Source organism: Balaenoptera physalus (assembly GCF_965194825.1).
Source record: "Balaenoptera physalus genome assembly, chromosome: X".
Taxonomy (NCBI): Eukaryota; Metazoa; Chordata; class Mammalia; order Artiodactyla; family Balaenopteridae; genus Balaenoptera; species Balaenoptera physalus.
The window spans coordinates 37,188,975-37,205,758 of record NC_138903.1 but is presented as its reverse complement, the minus strand read 5'-3'; the positions used below and the strand labels follow the sequence as shown (position 1 = coordinate 37,205,758).

The 16,784-nt window shown below is 41.4% G+C and overlaps 1 protein-coding gene across 8 annotated transcripts in view; it reads right to left on the bottom strand.

The window, feature by feature from the left end:
• Positions 1-8,507, bottom strand: part of USP9X (ubiquitin specific peptidase 9 X-linked) — a 120,245-nt gene extending 111,738 nt beyond the window's left edge. For 2 of the 8 annotated variants that reach the window (XM_082446322.1, XM_082446326.1), the window contains exon 1: positions 7,884-8,506. The gene's annotated coding sequence lies outside the window, so the exon portion shown is untranslated. Of the gene's footprint in view, positions 1-5,677; positions 5,879-6,825; positions 6,873-7,883 lie in introns of all 8 variants that reach the window. The other 6 variants (XM_082446323.1, XM_082446325.1, XM_082446324.1 and 3 more) reach the window with 6 other exon arrangements.
• Between the last annotated feature and the right edge of the window lie 8,277 nt (positions 8,508-16,784).

Here is a 16,784-nt window from a genome sequence, read left to right as displayed (position 1 = left end):
TTTTGAACAGTATTTACCAAAGCAGTATCTAAAAAAGGAACAGTGGAGTGAGGAAGGACCCCAAAACAGTGTCTTTAGGCAGGATGAACAAACGGCACACTCTGAAGTCCTGAAGCAGAAGTGGAGGCAGAGGACATGAGGAAACATGACTTAGTAAATTGATTAACTGATAAGAATCTTTGATCTAACACACACCTAACATCTAATAATACTTTTACATGATGGAATTATTAGGGGTGGGGTTTGTGTGTTTTGCTCTTTGCTTTTATTCCCTTATGCTACCCAAACTTTTTCTTAATCGAATAGATTACAATAATCTCATAATCAGACAGAAGTTATAAAGGAAAAGTATATAACATCTTTAGAAAGCTTTCTATCAAATAATAAATTGGTTTAAGTATTTAAAAGCAAGCTTTGGTGTTCTGAAAAGTTCATTTATACAGAACTTTACTCCCTAAGACATCAAATTAATGAAATAGTTTGATAATGCCTCTTTCCAATTTAGCTTTCCTTTAACATGAGTATCAAACACCACTGCACTGCTTTCCAAATGGTGCTCTTTGTCCCCAGACTCTAGCTCTAAAGGGTTTGTGGAAATTAATTTTTAAGCTCCGTCTAACCAGTATGTATGACAGGGACAATTGTGTTTTGCTCACCTTGTGTATCTCTGTTACCTGGTATAATACCTAGCATGTAACAGGCATTTAACATGTAATTGTTGAATTTAAAACAAAGTACAAAATAAAGATTCAAGAAAAATTAAACAAAGTGATCAGCCTGATAAAAAATAGGATATGCTGGATTTCATCTCTAAACTGGTAATTCTCCAAGGGTAGATCCATGCTTGGGAACTTGTTAGAAATGCACATTCTTGGGCCCCATTCCATACTTAATGAATCAAACTCTGGGGGCAAGAGCCAGCAATCTGTTTTAACAAGCCCTCCAGGTTTGAGAACCACTGCTCTAAACCAGGGCTGCCAAACTATGGTCACAGATTAAATCTAGCCTCCTGTTTTTGTACAGCCCACAAAACTGAGAATGGATTTCACACGGCGTCATTTACAATCAACTTGATGACAGGGAATATGAACTTTAAACCCCAAATAGGCAAAATACTGTATTATTAGCCTTCCCCCCAATTCTCTTCTTCTCATTAGACCTAAATTACAATTAATTGTACTCAACTATCATTATATTATGAATTTCATCAACAAAAAATTTACCTAATAGCCTTGATTTTGCCTCTTAAGAACGCAAAGCCTAAAGCCTATAATATTTACAATCTGGCCCTGTACAAGAAAAAGTTTGCTGATCCCTGCTCTGAACCCCGACAGTGTTATCAAGGAGAGCAACCAAATCTTTCTACACTACCTTGATCAGGGACAAAATACTCTGTTAGGCAGAACATGGGTCTAATACCATATAATCTCCCTGTCCAAGTTAATCGAGTAGACTTATGTAGAAGTTCTAAGTAACCAGCTAAGAAAAAAGACCAGAAAAGAGAGATGCAACCAACAACCTAAACTTACAACTCTCAGTAACCACCAAAGTCAGTAGGAAGGAAATGAACATAATAGGACAGGAAGAAGAGGTTTCTCCTACTCCTTTTTCTCTTCCTAAATTTTCTTCTTCCCACTTCACAGGTAGGTAGCTGAAGATGGGATCCAAGACTTACCAGCTCAAAACTGTCCCAAGGAAAATAATTCCTTCAATAACGGTTGGCCAATATGGGTCTAAAGTGTTCAAACCATACATGATTGATCAGTTACAGAAAGGATAAACAGAAAGGGGCTATAATATTATGATACATCAATTTTGTACAAGCTGTTATAGATATTAGAAGTCGAACATTCCCCCACATTTTGCCTTTGAGGCAAAGTTATTGTTTACAATGTTATCGTGGGTTTTTTTTGTTGTTGTTTTGGCCGCACCGCACGGCATATGGGATCTTAGCTACGTGACCAGGGATGGAACCCATGCCCCCTGCAGTGTAAGCGTGGAGTCTTAACCACTGGACCGCCAAGAAAGTCCCAGTAAACAATGTTATTCTATGCGCTCTGTAATACGTAAAGGTAAAGGACAGAATCCCTGACCTTATTTATCCATTATTAGGAAGAGATTTAAGTGTGAATTTTATGAGTGACTACAAAGGTCATGGAATTCAAAGAATTTAATAATTAACGTGACTTGTTAGATATGGAAATAGCTTCACACAGAAGGTAATCTATGTACACTATCTTAGTGAAGTTACCTCACCTCGTTGAGCCACGTTCCTCATCTGAAAAACAAGGAATTTGACTAGATCTAAGATTCCTTCCAGGACTGCTCATCATAAAAGGATTATTAGGTCAAGTTAAGTGACTCCAAGTAATAAAGAGAATTAGAAAAAAAAACCAAAAAAACACACCAAAGACGTAGAGAAATCATACTAAGAAAATGATGAACTGAACATCCAACAAATAATTATTGAATGTCTATGTGCCAGGCACTTTCTAGGTGCTAGGGATGTCAGTGACTTAGGATCTTGAGTCTGCCCAGACGGATGCCACCAACCTAGAAGAATCTGGAGAACAAATTTAATCAAAGCATCTGAACAAAATAAGTAAAACAGGCAAAAAACACACAAGCAGTGCAGAGATAACTGACAGAGAACCAATACAGAAAAGGAATGGCAGGAGGAACAGGTGACACCAGAGTATGTAGTTACTGGCCCAAAATTAAAAGCATCCTAAGTATGGCTATTTCTAAAGCCAATACTAAAAGAATCCATTTCTACTGTACTTGACATTTGGGCTCACTAGAGAAGGTTGGCGTTCATAAGGAAATTCTATTTAACTTATTTAAAAAAGATGAAAGGTAAAAGGAAAGTTCCATCAGCTTATACCAAAACTAGTACATTTCTTATAACAACTTAATTCAGTCCCCTTCTATGAAGCACAATAAGGACTGACAAAATTAGAGCTAGGAAGGACTTTATAGAGACCAGCTAGTCCAATGGCCCTCACTTCATATAACATAAGCTTCTAGACAATAGTCATCTCTAGGACAGTGCCTGGCACAGGGTAGATACCCAATAAATATTTGATAAAAAGGAAACTAATGCCTGCCTTAACAGATATTAATAATGTTAGTATTAGAGCTGGAACCCTAACTCTAAGAAGATGCTCAGTAAGAGATAATAAATAAATGTGTGTGTGTATAAACTCAGAATCTCAGATCTTTTTCTAAAATAAATTGCCAAAAAATAACCTAGCTGCTCATCAGAATCATATTTTGAGTTTTTTAAATGCCCAGTTCCCACCCCAAACCTACTCAATTATAATCTCCCCAGAGTAAGACCTAAGCAAATACATTTTGAAAAAGCTGCACAGGTGATTCTCATACACAGCTGAACTAGAAAATTACTGTTAGACAGTGACTGAAAATAGAATTAGAAACCCACTGGCTATAAAATGCATGTAGAGCGTGAGAGTGTACCGAAGCCCAAAAGGTTAGCACAGGCACACTGAAGAATAAATTTAGGTGAGATATCTCGTCTTAATAGTATGCCTTTTCACACCTTATTCCTTAAAAGCATATTACATTGATCATTACTTTACACTCAACAGTAATAACTGAATGATAAATTCAAACTCCAATATACACAAATATCAGGCGTTTCATGACTTCTTTTTTCCTTATGATAGACTTTATAACATAGAAAATAGGACAGTGATCATTAATTTAACAGAAAGATCTCTGACAAATCTTGTGCCACATTAAGAATGCTCATAGATTCTACATTAGCAGCCCCCCCATATAGAATTTAGCACAACAGACCAAAGAAATTAAGAGAAACAAACACCAAATAAAGATGTTATTACTATTTCATTCATTCCATAAAATTACCAATATTGCAAAAATGCAAAACAAAACCTTTCATTTTGAAAACTTTTTGTGAAAATTACACTGATTTTAAACTAAGCTAAGTAAAACTCAGAATTCTCAAATTGAGTTAATAAAAATTCACATGATACTAAGTGTTCACTTATGGGATGATTTAAATAGATCACTGGGAGAGAAATGCCTAGATTTTGCATCTTTTAGGAATGTTAAGTTGCCTTACGTTATTTTAGTCATAAACAGACCCACCAATTAAACTATCAACCTGAACATGTTGGAAGATATATGGAAGGGGAAGAACCGTTTGCTGAGAAGTTTTAGCATCTCCCTTGGTCAATCAAGATATTTCCCAAATTGCAGACTATTACATTTTTATTAAAATTTTAATCTAAAGCCTCTCTGGTACAGGAAACAAAGCAAAAGTTCCAATTTTTTAAAAAAATAGTAATCAGTGTCATTTCACTAACATGGCAGAGCAGTCGAAGCACCACTGGTTGAACCTGACAGACCTTAGTCCTTTATCTGTTTAATGGAAATAACATGATCCACATACAGTGATAAATGGAGTGTTTAACATAGTGCTGGCACATAATTAAGTCAACAAATGACAACTGTAGTGATAACTGAAAACAGCTGAAGAAAAAACCATCTTCTTATTTACCCACTGCAAAGTTCAATAAGAACATGCTAACAGCAATAACAATGGTTTTCAACCCGACTGCATGAGAATCACCCATAATCCCTTTATTTTTAAAATTTTTTAAAAAACATCTTTATTGGAGTATAACTGCTTTACAATGTTGTGTTAGTTTCTGCTGTATAACAAGGTGAATCAGCTATATGTATACATATGTCCCCATATCCCCTCCTTCTTGCGTCTCCCTCCCACCCTCCCCATCCCACCCCTCTAGGTGGTCACAAAGCACCGAGCTGATCTCCCTGTGCTATGCAGCTGCTTCCCACTAGCTATCTATTTTACATTTGGTAGTGTATATATGTCCATGCCACTCTCTCACTTTGTCCCAGCTTACCCTTCCCCCTCCCCGTGTCCTCAAGTCCATTCTCTATGTCTGCATCTTTATTCCTGTCCTGCCCCTAGGTTCGTCAGAACCATTTTTTTTTTTAGATTCATATATATGTGTCAGCATACAGTATTTGTTTTTCTCTTCCTGACTTACTTCACTCTGTATGACAGAGTCTAGGTCCATCCACCTCACTTCAAGTAACTCAATTTTGTTTCTTTTTATGGCTGAGTAATATTCCACTGTATGTATGTGCCACATCTTCTTTACCCATTCATCTGTCAGTGGACACTTAGGTTGCTTCCCTGTCCTGGCTACTGTAAACAGTGCTGCAATGAACACTGCGGTACGTAACTCTCATAATCCTTTTAAAATACACCGCTGCCCAGGGCCCATACCAGACCAATTAATAAGTCTCCAGGAATGGAACCCGGGCACCAGTATATATTTTTTTAACCCCCACCCCCGCGCAGTGATTCTAATGTGCAGTCAGGGTTGAGGTCCAACACGTTAACCCTTTCACAAATACTAATGTTAGACTCTATGTTTAAATTAGAAACAAAGTTAGCAATAAATACGATACCTTTCAAAGGTACAGATCCTCAAAGAACTAAATGGAAACTAAAACCCTGTTATCCAATTTTTTTGGGAAAAAAATTTCAAGATTCAGAAAACATACCACCAATAGGGGAAATATAACCTGATTTAAACAAAGTTTGGTTCAATATTAAAATTCTGAAACTTAAGTACAAAAACAATGCTTTAAAATTGACCTTATGAAACAAAAAATAAGCTAAAAGAATGCTTGCTTGTGTCCAACTAATCAAGAACTTGATGACTAGCAAATTCATGAGAAACATCCATTTTCAAAAACTAAGCAGCATTATTAATATCATGTCAGAAAAATTATCTTTCAGGAGACATTCATAAAACCTCTCGTCTTCTTGAGATGTCAGAAATTTTATTTCAAGAGCCTGGGAGAAAAAAGATCCAAAGTAAATCCTACTGAAGCATTCCACTGATAAAACAAGAAAACTATGGAACACCAAGAGATTCCAATAATTTGGTGAAAGGTAAAATCTGCCCTTCATAGCTACTTTCTAAGGAATTTAGATTTTCACATGTACGGTTCTTGGTGTTATTTAATCCCTCTAGAAATTTTCCCTCTCAGAAATTACCAAGGTCAGCAAATAAAAGGAAGAAAAGGCATGAAAACATTAAAATAACGCGTTAAGAATTGCAAATTAAGTGTTCATGCAAAAAATATACAAAAAAAGGCAGAAAAAATACATATAGTTCAAAAGTCTTATTTTTAAATGAGAGAAAACAAAACATAACATGCTATCAAAAACATTTTGAGTTCGCCCTTGATACACCAATCTCAAATATTTCTGGTTTTCACTCAAATCCAAACACTGTTACAAGTATGACAAAGCACATGGGTTATAAAATTGAGAAAACAAATGTTGACATCTCTGTATATTTAACACGTAAATCTTTCAGAACTAGGAAGGCATTTGCTGAAACCAAAATGGCAGCCCACTGAATCAGTAGACCAATGAGATCTAAAAGAGTTTGTAGTCTCTATTTTTAAGTTCAAGTATACGGATTAAAAAAGCCAAGCTAGTCACGGCTAACGAGTCCTTACCATATAATCACTAAGAATAGATAATGAGCTCCAGGAGGTTAACTATCTGCTGAAAAGCTTCCTAATCTAAAGACCCCCGAATTCTTCCTCAAAAGTTAAGGTTTACGAACGTTATATAGACTTAGGGAGACTCATGGGTTTCCATGAAACTCATGGGTTTCATGGGGACTCATGGCTACAAATATATTTCCCTCCCCTCAAAATAAAGCATGAAAATTTAATCTAGAACTCGGTCAGTTAAATTCAAAAACTGTCTGAAGAAATTACACACACCTGTAAACTGCACGACGGAAAATCCAATTAACGTTATAACGATGGACCTTGCAAAAAAAATAACAAGCTTAATTTAAGCAGCTGCTGTTGAAGATCTTAAAAATCCCCGTGTAAGTTCCAGTCGCCCCAGAAATCCATACAAATATTGCAAAACACGTATACACCTGCTCCATAACTCTTTAACTTAATATTTCACAATGAATGAAAAATAAACCGTTTCTCAAACCCGAAGCGTCACATCACAAGAATCTTAAGGTTTTATCATTAACAAACTCGTACATGCTAATATTCTTTGCAGAAACAGTTAAAAATAGAAAGGTGGTCGGTCCAAGCTCGCTTGGAAGCGATTTCTGCCTCAAAACATCTTTCGCGGCTTTGGCCCTCCGTAAATAAAAGAGGGCGAAGGAAGTGGAGGAGGCCGATAACCCGGCTCCGGCTCCCAGACCACAGGGCCCAGGAGAAGCTGCGGGTTATCGCAGGAGGGCGGGGGGAGGCGGACAAGTCGTCGGGCCCGATAGCCAGGCGTAGCCGAGGCCTAGCTCTACGGCTCCAAATCACTCCACCTCAGTAATGGCGTTTGGTGTCAAGTGGAACGAGACCGGGAAGGAAACCGGCCGCGAGCCCGCCGAGCGCCGGGCTGCAAACCCCGGGACCTGGGGGCGACGAGCCCCCGGCGCCGACCCGGCCCCGGGCTGCGGATGCGGGGGCTGCACGCCGCGCCCGGAGACTCCATCCTCCGACTCGGCCCCAGACAGGACGGAAAGGGGGAGGAGGAGGAGGGACGGAGCCGTCAGCCATTTTCCCTTACAGTCCAAAACACACCGACACACTCCCGGGACGCCGGCTGGGCATGGAACGGAGCCCCGCGCCCAGACCCGCGCCGCGCGCGCCCGCCCCGCCCGGGGCCCAGGCGGGAGAGCCGGGAAGCCCCCAGCCCGGCCCGCGGCCGCCGCGGGAGGAACCGCGCGCACGCACACCCCCCTCGCCCTCTTCCCCTCCCCTCGATCCAGCTGTTGGCCCCGGAAAAGCGCGTAGTCCCGGCGTGGCTAGCTACTCACCGCACGACACAGGCGTCTTCTCTTCACAAGCAGAACACGCGGAAGCGGCAGCAAGGCTCAGTCCCGGGACAAGGCCGACCGTGGGTGCATCCCAGGCCCAAGGGTGACGGGTGACAAAGTGTGTCGAGAGGCTGCAGGCGTAAGGACCAGGGGGCTGCACAGCGACGCCGGAATTCGCTGCTCGCCGCGCCCGCCCTGCAGCAGCGGTGGCTGCGGCCGCCTCCTCCTCCTCCTTAGCCGGCGGCGGCCCTCTTCCCCCTTCTCGCCTCGGGCTGGGGCTCTCTCTGAGCGCAGACGGGCTCCGGGCGGTGCGTTTCTCCTGCGTCACCTCCTCCTGCTCCTCCTCCCGCAGTGGCGGCTTCACCTTCCACTGATCGCCGCCTCTGTCCCCGCTCCGGGCCTGATCGCTTTGCGGCGGCTTGCTCCTCGCTCCCGGCGCCGAGCAAAGCACCGGGCGCTGAGGCGGCCGCCTCCCGCGAGGCCTGTGAGCTGAACGAGGCGGGGAGGGGCTCCGCGCGGCAGAGGCCTGGACGGGCCGGGTGCGGGGAGGCTGCGGCTCCGGCGACGGCGGAGACTAGCTTCCGCAGCCGCGGTTGCCCGTCCTCTTCAATATGGCGGATCCGGCAAACCAAAAAAAAAAAAAAAAAAAAAAAAAAAAAAACCGCTCGGCCAGTGGCGGCGGCGGTAGCGGTAGCAGCAGCAGTGGCGGCGGCGGCGGCGGAGGCAGCAGCGAGACGGCGCAGACTCCCACCACCCCCAGCACCGCCCAAGGCCCTGAGGTTCCACGCCCCGCAGGAGGCCCGCCCCGTACGAGGCCCGCCCCTCAGCCCTCCTCCTCCATCCCACTCCCCTTCTCCCTCAATTGCTCCTTCTGCTCTCTCTGGTCCCCCTCCACCCGGGGCCGTCTTACGCCAGGGAAGAGTGGCGCGTGCGTCCGGGAAAGCCGGGCCAGGCGTGAGACGCTTGGAATTCGGGGAGCTGGGGTGGGGGAAGGGACGAAAATGCGGTAAAGATTTTTCAAGCAGTACTGTTTCTTTCGGCCGGCCCCTACAGGGTCGCACTACGGCCCGGAACTATACCCCTCGCCTCTGGAGCAATGTGAGGGCAGAGGCGGCACCAGGACGGGCAGAAGTGGGGGAGGGGAGGCCCGAAAGGATCTGGCACACAACGCCGGGGAAGGAGCTGGGAGGTCGGGATTGGAAGGTTGCGTGGCCAGGACAGAGTTAATCGCGCGAGCCACAGTCGCGTCGCTCAGAGTTTGACTTGGGCCGCTTGTTTTTGTTCCATTGTGAACCGAGGCCGCGCCGCCGAGTGCCCGGATGATGACGTCACCAGCCTCCCCTTTTTCCGGGATTGTGGGGGGAGGGGTATCGGATCTCGAGGCCACGCGCTGGGCGGTCGCACCCGCGGTGGCTGGGGGTCCCGGCGGCAGAGCCGACCCTCGTCACGTGTCCTGTGAGCCGGCCAGGCCGATGGGGCGGGTACCTTGGGGGGGTGGGCAGCGGTGCGAGGTGCTGAGGGCCGGCCACCTGCTCCTTGCCGATAAGGAGAAGGTGTGGCTATCTCTTGCGGCGGGAGGGGGGAGTTGGGAGTGGGGTGCCTTCCCCCCCACACACAAAGAAGCAGGTGCTCTGAGAAATTCATTCACGTGGTTCTGCAGCACCCGTGCCTGAAAGCACTTGGGCTCCTTCACAGCCTGTGACCGACCACCCTTTGGCCATAAGAGCCTTAAAACACAGCAGCAAAGAAAAAATTATAAGGTGCCACTGATGGCATAGCCACTAGGCAGTACTAAATGTACCAAGATTAGCCTCTTTTTGCCAAATCATTAACACAATTCAGTGTTAGAACCCGGAAGGGCTTTATGAACCCATGACATCCATTATGTCATGGACTATTTTCTACATGTTTATATTCCAACGTGAAGCCTATCAGGCTAATCTCAAATAAATGGAGTGCAAGGAACAATACAGTGTATCTCGGCTGCCCAAATGAAGAGAAAAGAAATGCAACTCCTAATTTAAGCACAGATATCCTTTTGACATAAAAATGCTTGTGGACACCAAATTGCATGCAAAATCATAGCAAAACCCTATAAAACATTTTGTGTGGAACAGAGTTGGATTTAGTTACGCTATAATTATGTTACTTTGTAGTACAAAGTTGTTAAAATGGAATCCAAACTAGTTTAGGGTGACACTGGGAGAGCACAATGATACCAGTATCTTAAATTTTGAAACCATTTCCCTATATAGTAGTAGACTATACAAAGTTTTCACCATAAAAATCACCTAATAAGGTGTCCAAGACACAAAATTCATAGGCCTAATAATTCACACCACATTTTATCTTGTTTTTGTAATTATTTCCATGAATGGCTTGTCTTCTCCACTAGCTTATGAGCTCCTAAAAAGTAGACTACCATCCATGTACACTGTAAGTTTGCTAAGTGCATGGTGGTTTTATTTAATCCTCAGAACCCGCCCGGTGAGATAGCCAGAACATATATTGCTATCACTGAGTCTAGATAACAGAAAGGGTAAATGATTTGCCCATGGTCACCAGACAGGATTGGTAAATGTTGAACATAGGTCTTTTAACCCTATCAAAAATGCACCTTTAAAAGGATGTCCCCTCTCACCAATTCTATTCAAGATTGTACTTGTGGCTCACATGAGGGAAAGAAAAAGAACTATAAGGCATTCAGGTAAGAAAGGAACGATTAAACTACTTCTATTGGCAGATGACATGATCTTGTATATAGAAAATCCTGGGGAATCCAGTATAAAAAACTATTAGAGCTAATAAATGAGTTTAGCAAGGTTGCAGGATATAAGGTCAATATTTAAAAAATCAATTATATTTTTATGTACCAGCAATAAACAATCTGAAAATGAAATTAAGAAAACAATTCTACTTCCAATAGCATCAAAAAGAATAAAATACTAATGAATGAATTTAAGTGAAGGACAAGATCTGTATACTGAATACTACAAAACATCATTGAAAGAAATTAAAGACCAAAATAAATGGAAAAACAGCCCATGTTCAAGGATTAGAAGACTTAATATTGTTAAGATAGGAGTACTCCCCAAATATATCTACAGCCAGCCCAATCCCTACCAAAATCCCAGCTGGCTTTTTTGCAATAAGCACATGAAAAGATGATTTACATCACTAGTCATTAGGGAAGTGCAAATCAAAACCACGATGAGATGCCACTTCACACCCATTAGGATGGCTATTATCAAAAAATGGAAAATAACAAGTGTTGGCAAGGATGTGGAGAAATTGGAACTCTTGTACACTGCTGGTGGTGAATGTAAAATGATGCAGCCACTGTGGAAAAGTTTGGCAGTTCCTCAAAGAGCTAAACTTAAATCATCATATGACCCAGCAATTCCACTCCAAAGTATATACCCACAAGAATTGAAAGCAGGGACTCAAACAGATACTTGGTCACCCATATTCTTAGCAGCATTGTTCACAATAGCCAAAATGTGGAAACAATCCAAATGTTCATCAACAGATGAGTGGAAAAACAAAATATGGTATAAACATATAATGGACTATTAGTCAGACTTAAAAAGGAATGAAATTCCAATACCTGCTACAACATGGATGGACCTTGAAAACATTATGCTAAGTGAAAGAAGCCAGACATAAAAGGTCACATATCATATGATTCCACTAAATGAGGTACCTATAATAAACAAATTCATAGAGACAACAAGTAGGATAGAGGTTACCACGGTTGGGGGGAGGAGAGAATGAAGAGTAATTGTTTAACAGGTACACTGTTTGTTTGGGGTGATGAAAAGTTCTGGAAATGGAAAGTGGTGGTGGTTGCACAGCGCTGTGAATGTCCTTTAAGCCAATGAATGGTACACTTTAACATTTCACGTTATATATATTTTACTACAATTTTTTTTTACAGTGGGAAAATAATCAGTTTCATATGCTTTAGCCTATAAGCTATACCCCCACCAGTAGTTCTAGGGGGACTTAGTCTATCAAGTCAAGCTCACCAGCAACTCATTCCTTCCTATGCTCTGTGGAGCTACCCATTGTGCACCGTGGCTCCCAGGGTGGGTGTGGCCTACAGGACTGCCCATTTTTGACACCTTCCACTCAGTTAATGGGATAAGAAATGAACAGTTCTAAGTTTAAAGAATAGGTTCAATGTTACAGTGCAGCTCCTTAAAATCCATATAGTCCAGGCCTTCCTTCTTATGTCTTTTGTTTTGGTTTCTCTTTTCTAACACCTGTCCTTTAGCTTTAAAACTAATTTTTTACTTCCTCGTTCTGACTCGGTAGAGCAAAGCCTTATTATATTACATTTCCTCATAAAATTTCCCAATGCACTCTTATTCTTCCCCGCAGAAAAGCTTGAAAGTATACTCATTTTTTACGAGTATACTTACCTTAAAGAATAGACAGAATTTCCTGGATAAGTTGTTATTATTTAATACTTTCAGGGCTACACATTTCAAAGTTCTAAAGACAGTGTTAGATGCTTCATACCTGCAGAGACGTCTTCTGGGTTAATGGCCAAGCTAATATAAAAGAGGAGGGAGCTTTGATAATATGTCCCCTAGAGAAGGCTTTGTGGTTTGAATGGAATGAGGAAAGTCCACAATGACTATTTTTAACATAAAAATATGAGAACTAAGAATCTGAGGAGATGGTCCCATTTCATCTTCCTTCATGACAACAGGCAGAGGATGTAGCTAGGGAGAACAAGGTACAACATAAAAGATCTCAGCTGATAATATGCTAGTGCTCAAGGATATTCAATTGAATTTTAGACACCAGTGCCTAGAACAGACATGCTTAAAAATAGCCTGTCCATCCTGCTCCGGGAGGATCTCTCTGAAACGGACTTATTCCCAGCTAAGGACTTGGACACAGTCCAGGGTATTATTTCACTTATTTTACTCTAGAGCTTTTCGATCTCTTGGGTTTTATTTAAATTTTGAAGGTTTCTATTTCATATATTTTATGTAAACCACCACAGTGCAAAATAATCTGATCCTTTTAATTTGTTTTTACTAGCACAGTCTTGCTTATTTCATCTAGGCCAAAGAAGTACATATTTTCCCTGTTGGAGAGTAACAACCATGCCTCTGGAGAAGACAGGTGAATTGCTTTAGCGTGACTTAGGGCTGCTAATTATGCCTCACTCCTGCCCTTATGCTAGCTCTAATAAACTCAGAGCTCCTGACAGTGGTATAGCTCAGCTCTGTCCACGTGTCTGTCCAGAAGATTCCAAATTTTCCAAGTCTTACTTAGCTAAAATATATGATTTAAATATGGACCTGCAAAGTCAGCCTGATTTTCTCAACCATTTTCACAATCAAAACTGCACTGCAGTCACCCAGCTCAACCATTTGGTAATTCAAGTCAGACAGCAAGTTAAATTCTTACTACATGCAGCCTGGTGAAACTTCAGCTCCAGTCTTGCTTTCTGCCTTAGCACACCTTCCAAATCTCTCAGCCAGCCTGGAAGTTTTGTAAAAAGGCAATTTTTCAACCAACTCTTCCTTTTGCTTGTGTTTCTTCGAAGTCTACTCTAGTTTGGAAATATTATTGCTTATCCCAGAAAAAAGTCAACACTGTTAAGCTCTAAGGCTCTGATCACCAATTTCAACATGTATGGGGGTGGGGGGAGGGTCTTTCCCCACATCACCAACTAACAGTTCTCCGACACCAACTGGGTGTCCTACCATTCAACCCAATTCTGACACTATCCATCCAGAGACAGCATCAGATCCCACAGGTTAAGGGCTCAGTCCCACAAGACTGCCTTCCACCTCAGATGCCAATTGCAAGTCCAGGTTGTCACATGTGCTTCTTCTGACCAACCAGCTACAGACTGGAGGTTCCAACGACCCCCTATTTGGGTTACAGGTTAAGGGCTCAGTCCTACAAGACTGTCTTCTCCCCCCACTTCAGAAGCCAATCAACAAATCCAGAATGTCACCTGTGCTTCTGAGGTAATGGCTATAAATCACAGAGGTTCCCACAACACCCTCCTTGGGTTTGATTAATTTGCTAGAGCAGCTCACAGAACTCAGAGAAACATTTTACTTATTACATCACTGGTTTATTATAAAAGGACAAAACTCAGGGACAGCCAGATGGAAGAGATGCTTAGGATAAGGTATGGGAAAGGAGCATGGCATTTCTATGCCCTCTCCAAGCGTGCCATTCTCCCCGAATCTCTGCATGTTCATCAACATGGAAACTCTCTGAACCCTCTTTTTCGGGGAGGATTCATACCATAGGCGTGATTGATTAGCTTAATGGCCACTGGCAATCTATTCATTTCCAGTACCTCCCCATCTCAGGAGGTTAAGGGGTGGGACTGAAAGTTCCAATCCTCTAATCACATGGTTGGTTTCCCTGGCAGCCCCCATCTTTAGGTGCTTTCCAAAAGTCACCTCATTAACATAAGCCCAGTTGTGGTGGAAAGGGGCTTGTTATGAATAACAAGACACCCATTTTACCTTTATGGCTCGGAAGCAATAAAGTTTCAGGAACTGAGGACAAGAGACCAAATATTATGACAAAAGATGCTCCCATTGCTCTTATGGCTCAGGGAATTCCAAGGATTTTGAAAGCTGTGAGCCAGGAACCATGGACAACAACCAAATATATAAGAGAAATATATTTTGGTCATCTGAGCAACAAAATATATATTTCTTATAAATCACAATGTCACAGGCTTATAAACAAATATGCTCATTTGCTACTAATTCATATACTACAGCATTATTAATCTGAATCTTACCAAATTAAAACATGGTATTCAGACAGAAACTGTCTAGAATTTTATGCTTGCCCTGTCATTGGAGGAATGAAAAAAAGGCATTAGTGACATCAACAGTATAAACAAAATTATGAGATAATTATCTACAATCTAGTCTCTCTACACTACAGTTGTTCTGAACATTTTAGAAAATTCTGTTGAAATACTAAACTCCTAAATCATTCTTACTTATTAAAGTAGCTTCTCTAAGGCATTTGAAACCAACATAGGAATGACCTGAATGTTCTGTTCCACACAGATCTTTCTAGAATCAAGAATGTAAGGGCAAGTTAAAGAGGGGCCCCTGGGTGACTGTACTGCAAGCTACCGAAGTTTGAGATTCACTTCCTTTAGGACTTCTAAGACAGAATTCATCTGTTAAGAACGATAATATATATTCTAGTATATAATTATATTATATTAAATATATAATATAATAAAAATGCCATTTCTCGAAATATATTCTGCAAATCAAACTTTTCACAAACACACAAAGAGGCTTACTTTCAACCAAAATTGGTGAGGTTTTTAGTTTTTTGTTTTTGCTTATTTATTTTTGTATTTTAAACATTGTATTTTTGACTGCTAGAAACAGCTATTTTTTTTCTTGGCTCTTAGGTATATTTTTTTCCACATTCTTTTAGATAAGATTTATTCTTTTTAGAATGCAAACAATGATTTGTCAACTACTGAGCATCGATTCTTTCCCTTCTCAATATTTTTAGGCTCATTTCAGGACTTCTTGCTTCTTTTTTTTTTTAAATTAACTAATTAATTTATTTTTTGTTTTTGGCTGCGTCGGGTCTTAGTCGCAGCATGTGGGATCTTCGTTGAGGCATGTGGGATCTTTCACTGCGGTGTGCAGGCTCTGCGTGGCGGTGCGCAGGCTTCTCTCTAGTTCTGGTGTGCGGGTTTTTCTCTATCTAGTTGTGGCATGCAGGCTCCAGGGCGCGTGGGCTCTGTAGTTTGCGGCACAGAGGCTCTCTAGTTGAGGTGCGCAAGCTCAGTAGTTGCGGTGCGCGGGCTTAGTTGCCCTGCGGCATGTGGGATCTTACTTCCCTGACCAGGGATCAAACCCGTGTACCCTGCATTGTAAGGCGGATTCTTTACCACTGGACCACCAGGGAAACCTCTTCTTTTTTTTATTGTAATTAAAGTATAGTTGATTTACAATGTCGTGTTAGTTTCAGGTGTACGGCATAGTGATTCAGTCATATATATATATATATATATATATATATATATATATATATATAGAATCTGAAAAGATTCTTTTCCCTTATAGGTTATTACAAAATATTGAGTATAGTCCCCTGTGCTATACAGTAGGTCCTTGTTAATTATTTATTTTATATATAGTAGTGTGTATATGTTAAGGACTTCTTACTTCTTTCGGGGGTTGACCTACATAGTGCAGAGGACATCACGGCTCTGGTCTTGGGATTGCAGACTCAAAATAACTGTTTGCAGAAGGTGCTACTGTTTGAGGCTGTGTTGCTCACTCAGTTTGCTCAAGGACTGGAGAGAAAAACTGCACTGTTTCCAAATCAGCCAGTCTTTTCTGCTTGGTCAAGTCCTTCAACAAACTTGGGATTGCATATCAAAATAGTGATTTATGATAGCTTTTAAACGTGTGCTAAAAATGGTAGTGTAATAGGTGGTATAACCAAAAGAAGCAGGCCTGGTCCAAGCATTGTTCTTTAAAAGGGCTTTTCACTTAGTTTACCTAATCTAGACACCAGAAGCTTAAACCAAACAAAACCTGCATGTGTGTCACAAACAACAAACATTACTGTAAATGTAATATGATGACATTACAAAATGTCTGACAGACGGGAGAAATTTGCCTTACTTCCATCACCAAAACCATTGACCGCTATTATTTTTTAGTATTTCCTTCTAGATTTTTCTGTATGAAGTGGTTTTTTTTAAATTATAGAAATAATGTAACTAAATTAAAGGAGTTTGGAAAATTGAGAAACAAATAAAAATAACCCCCATAATGCTAAAATGTGATTACTATAATTTTGGTGTATTTTCCACTAATCTTTTTTTTTTTATAAATTTATTTCTTTATTTTTGGCTACATT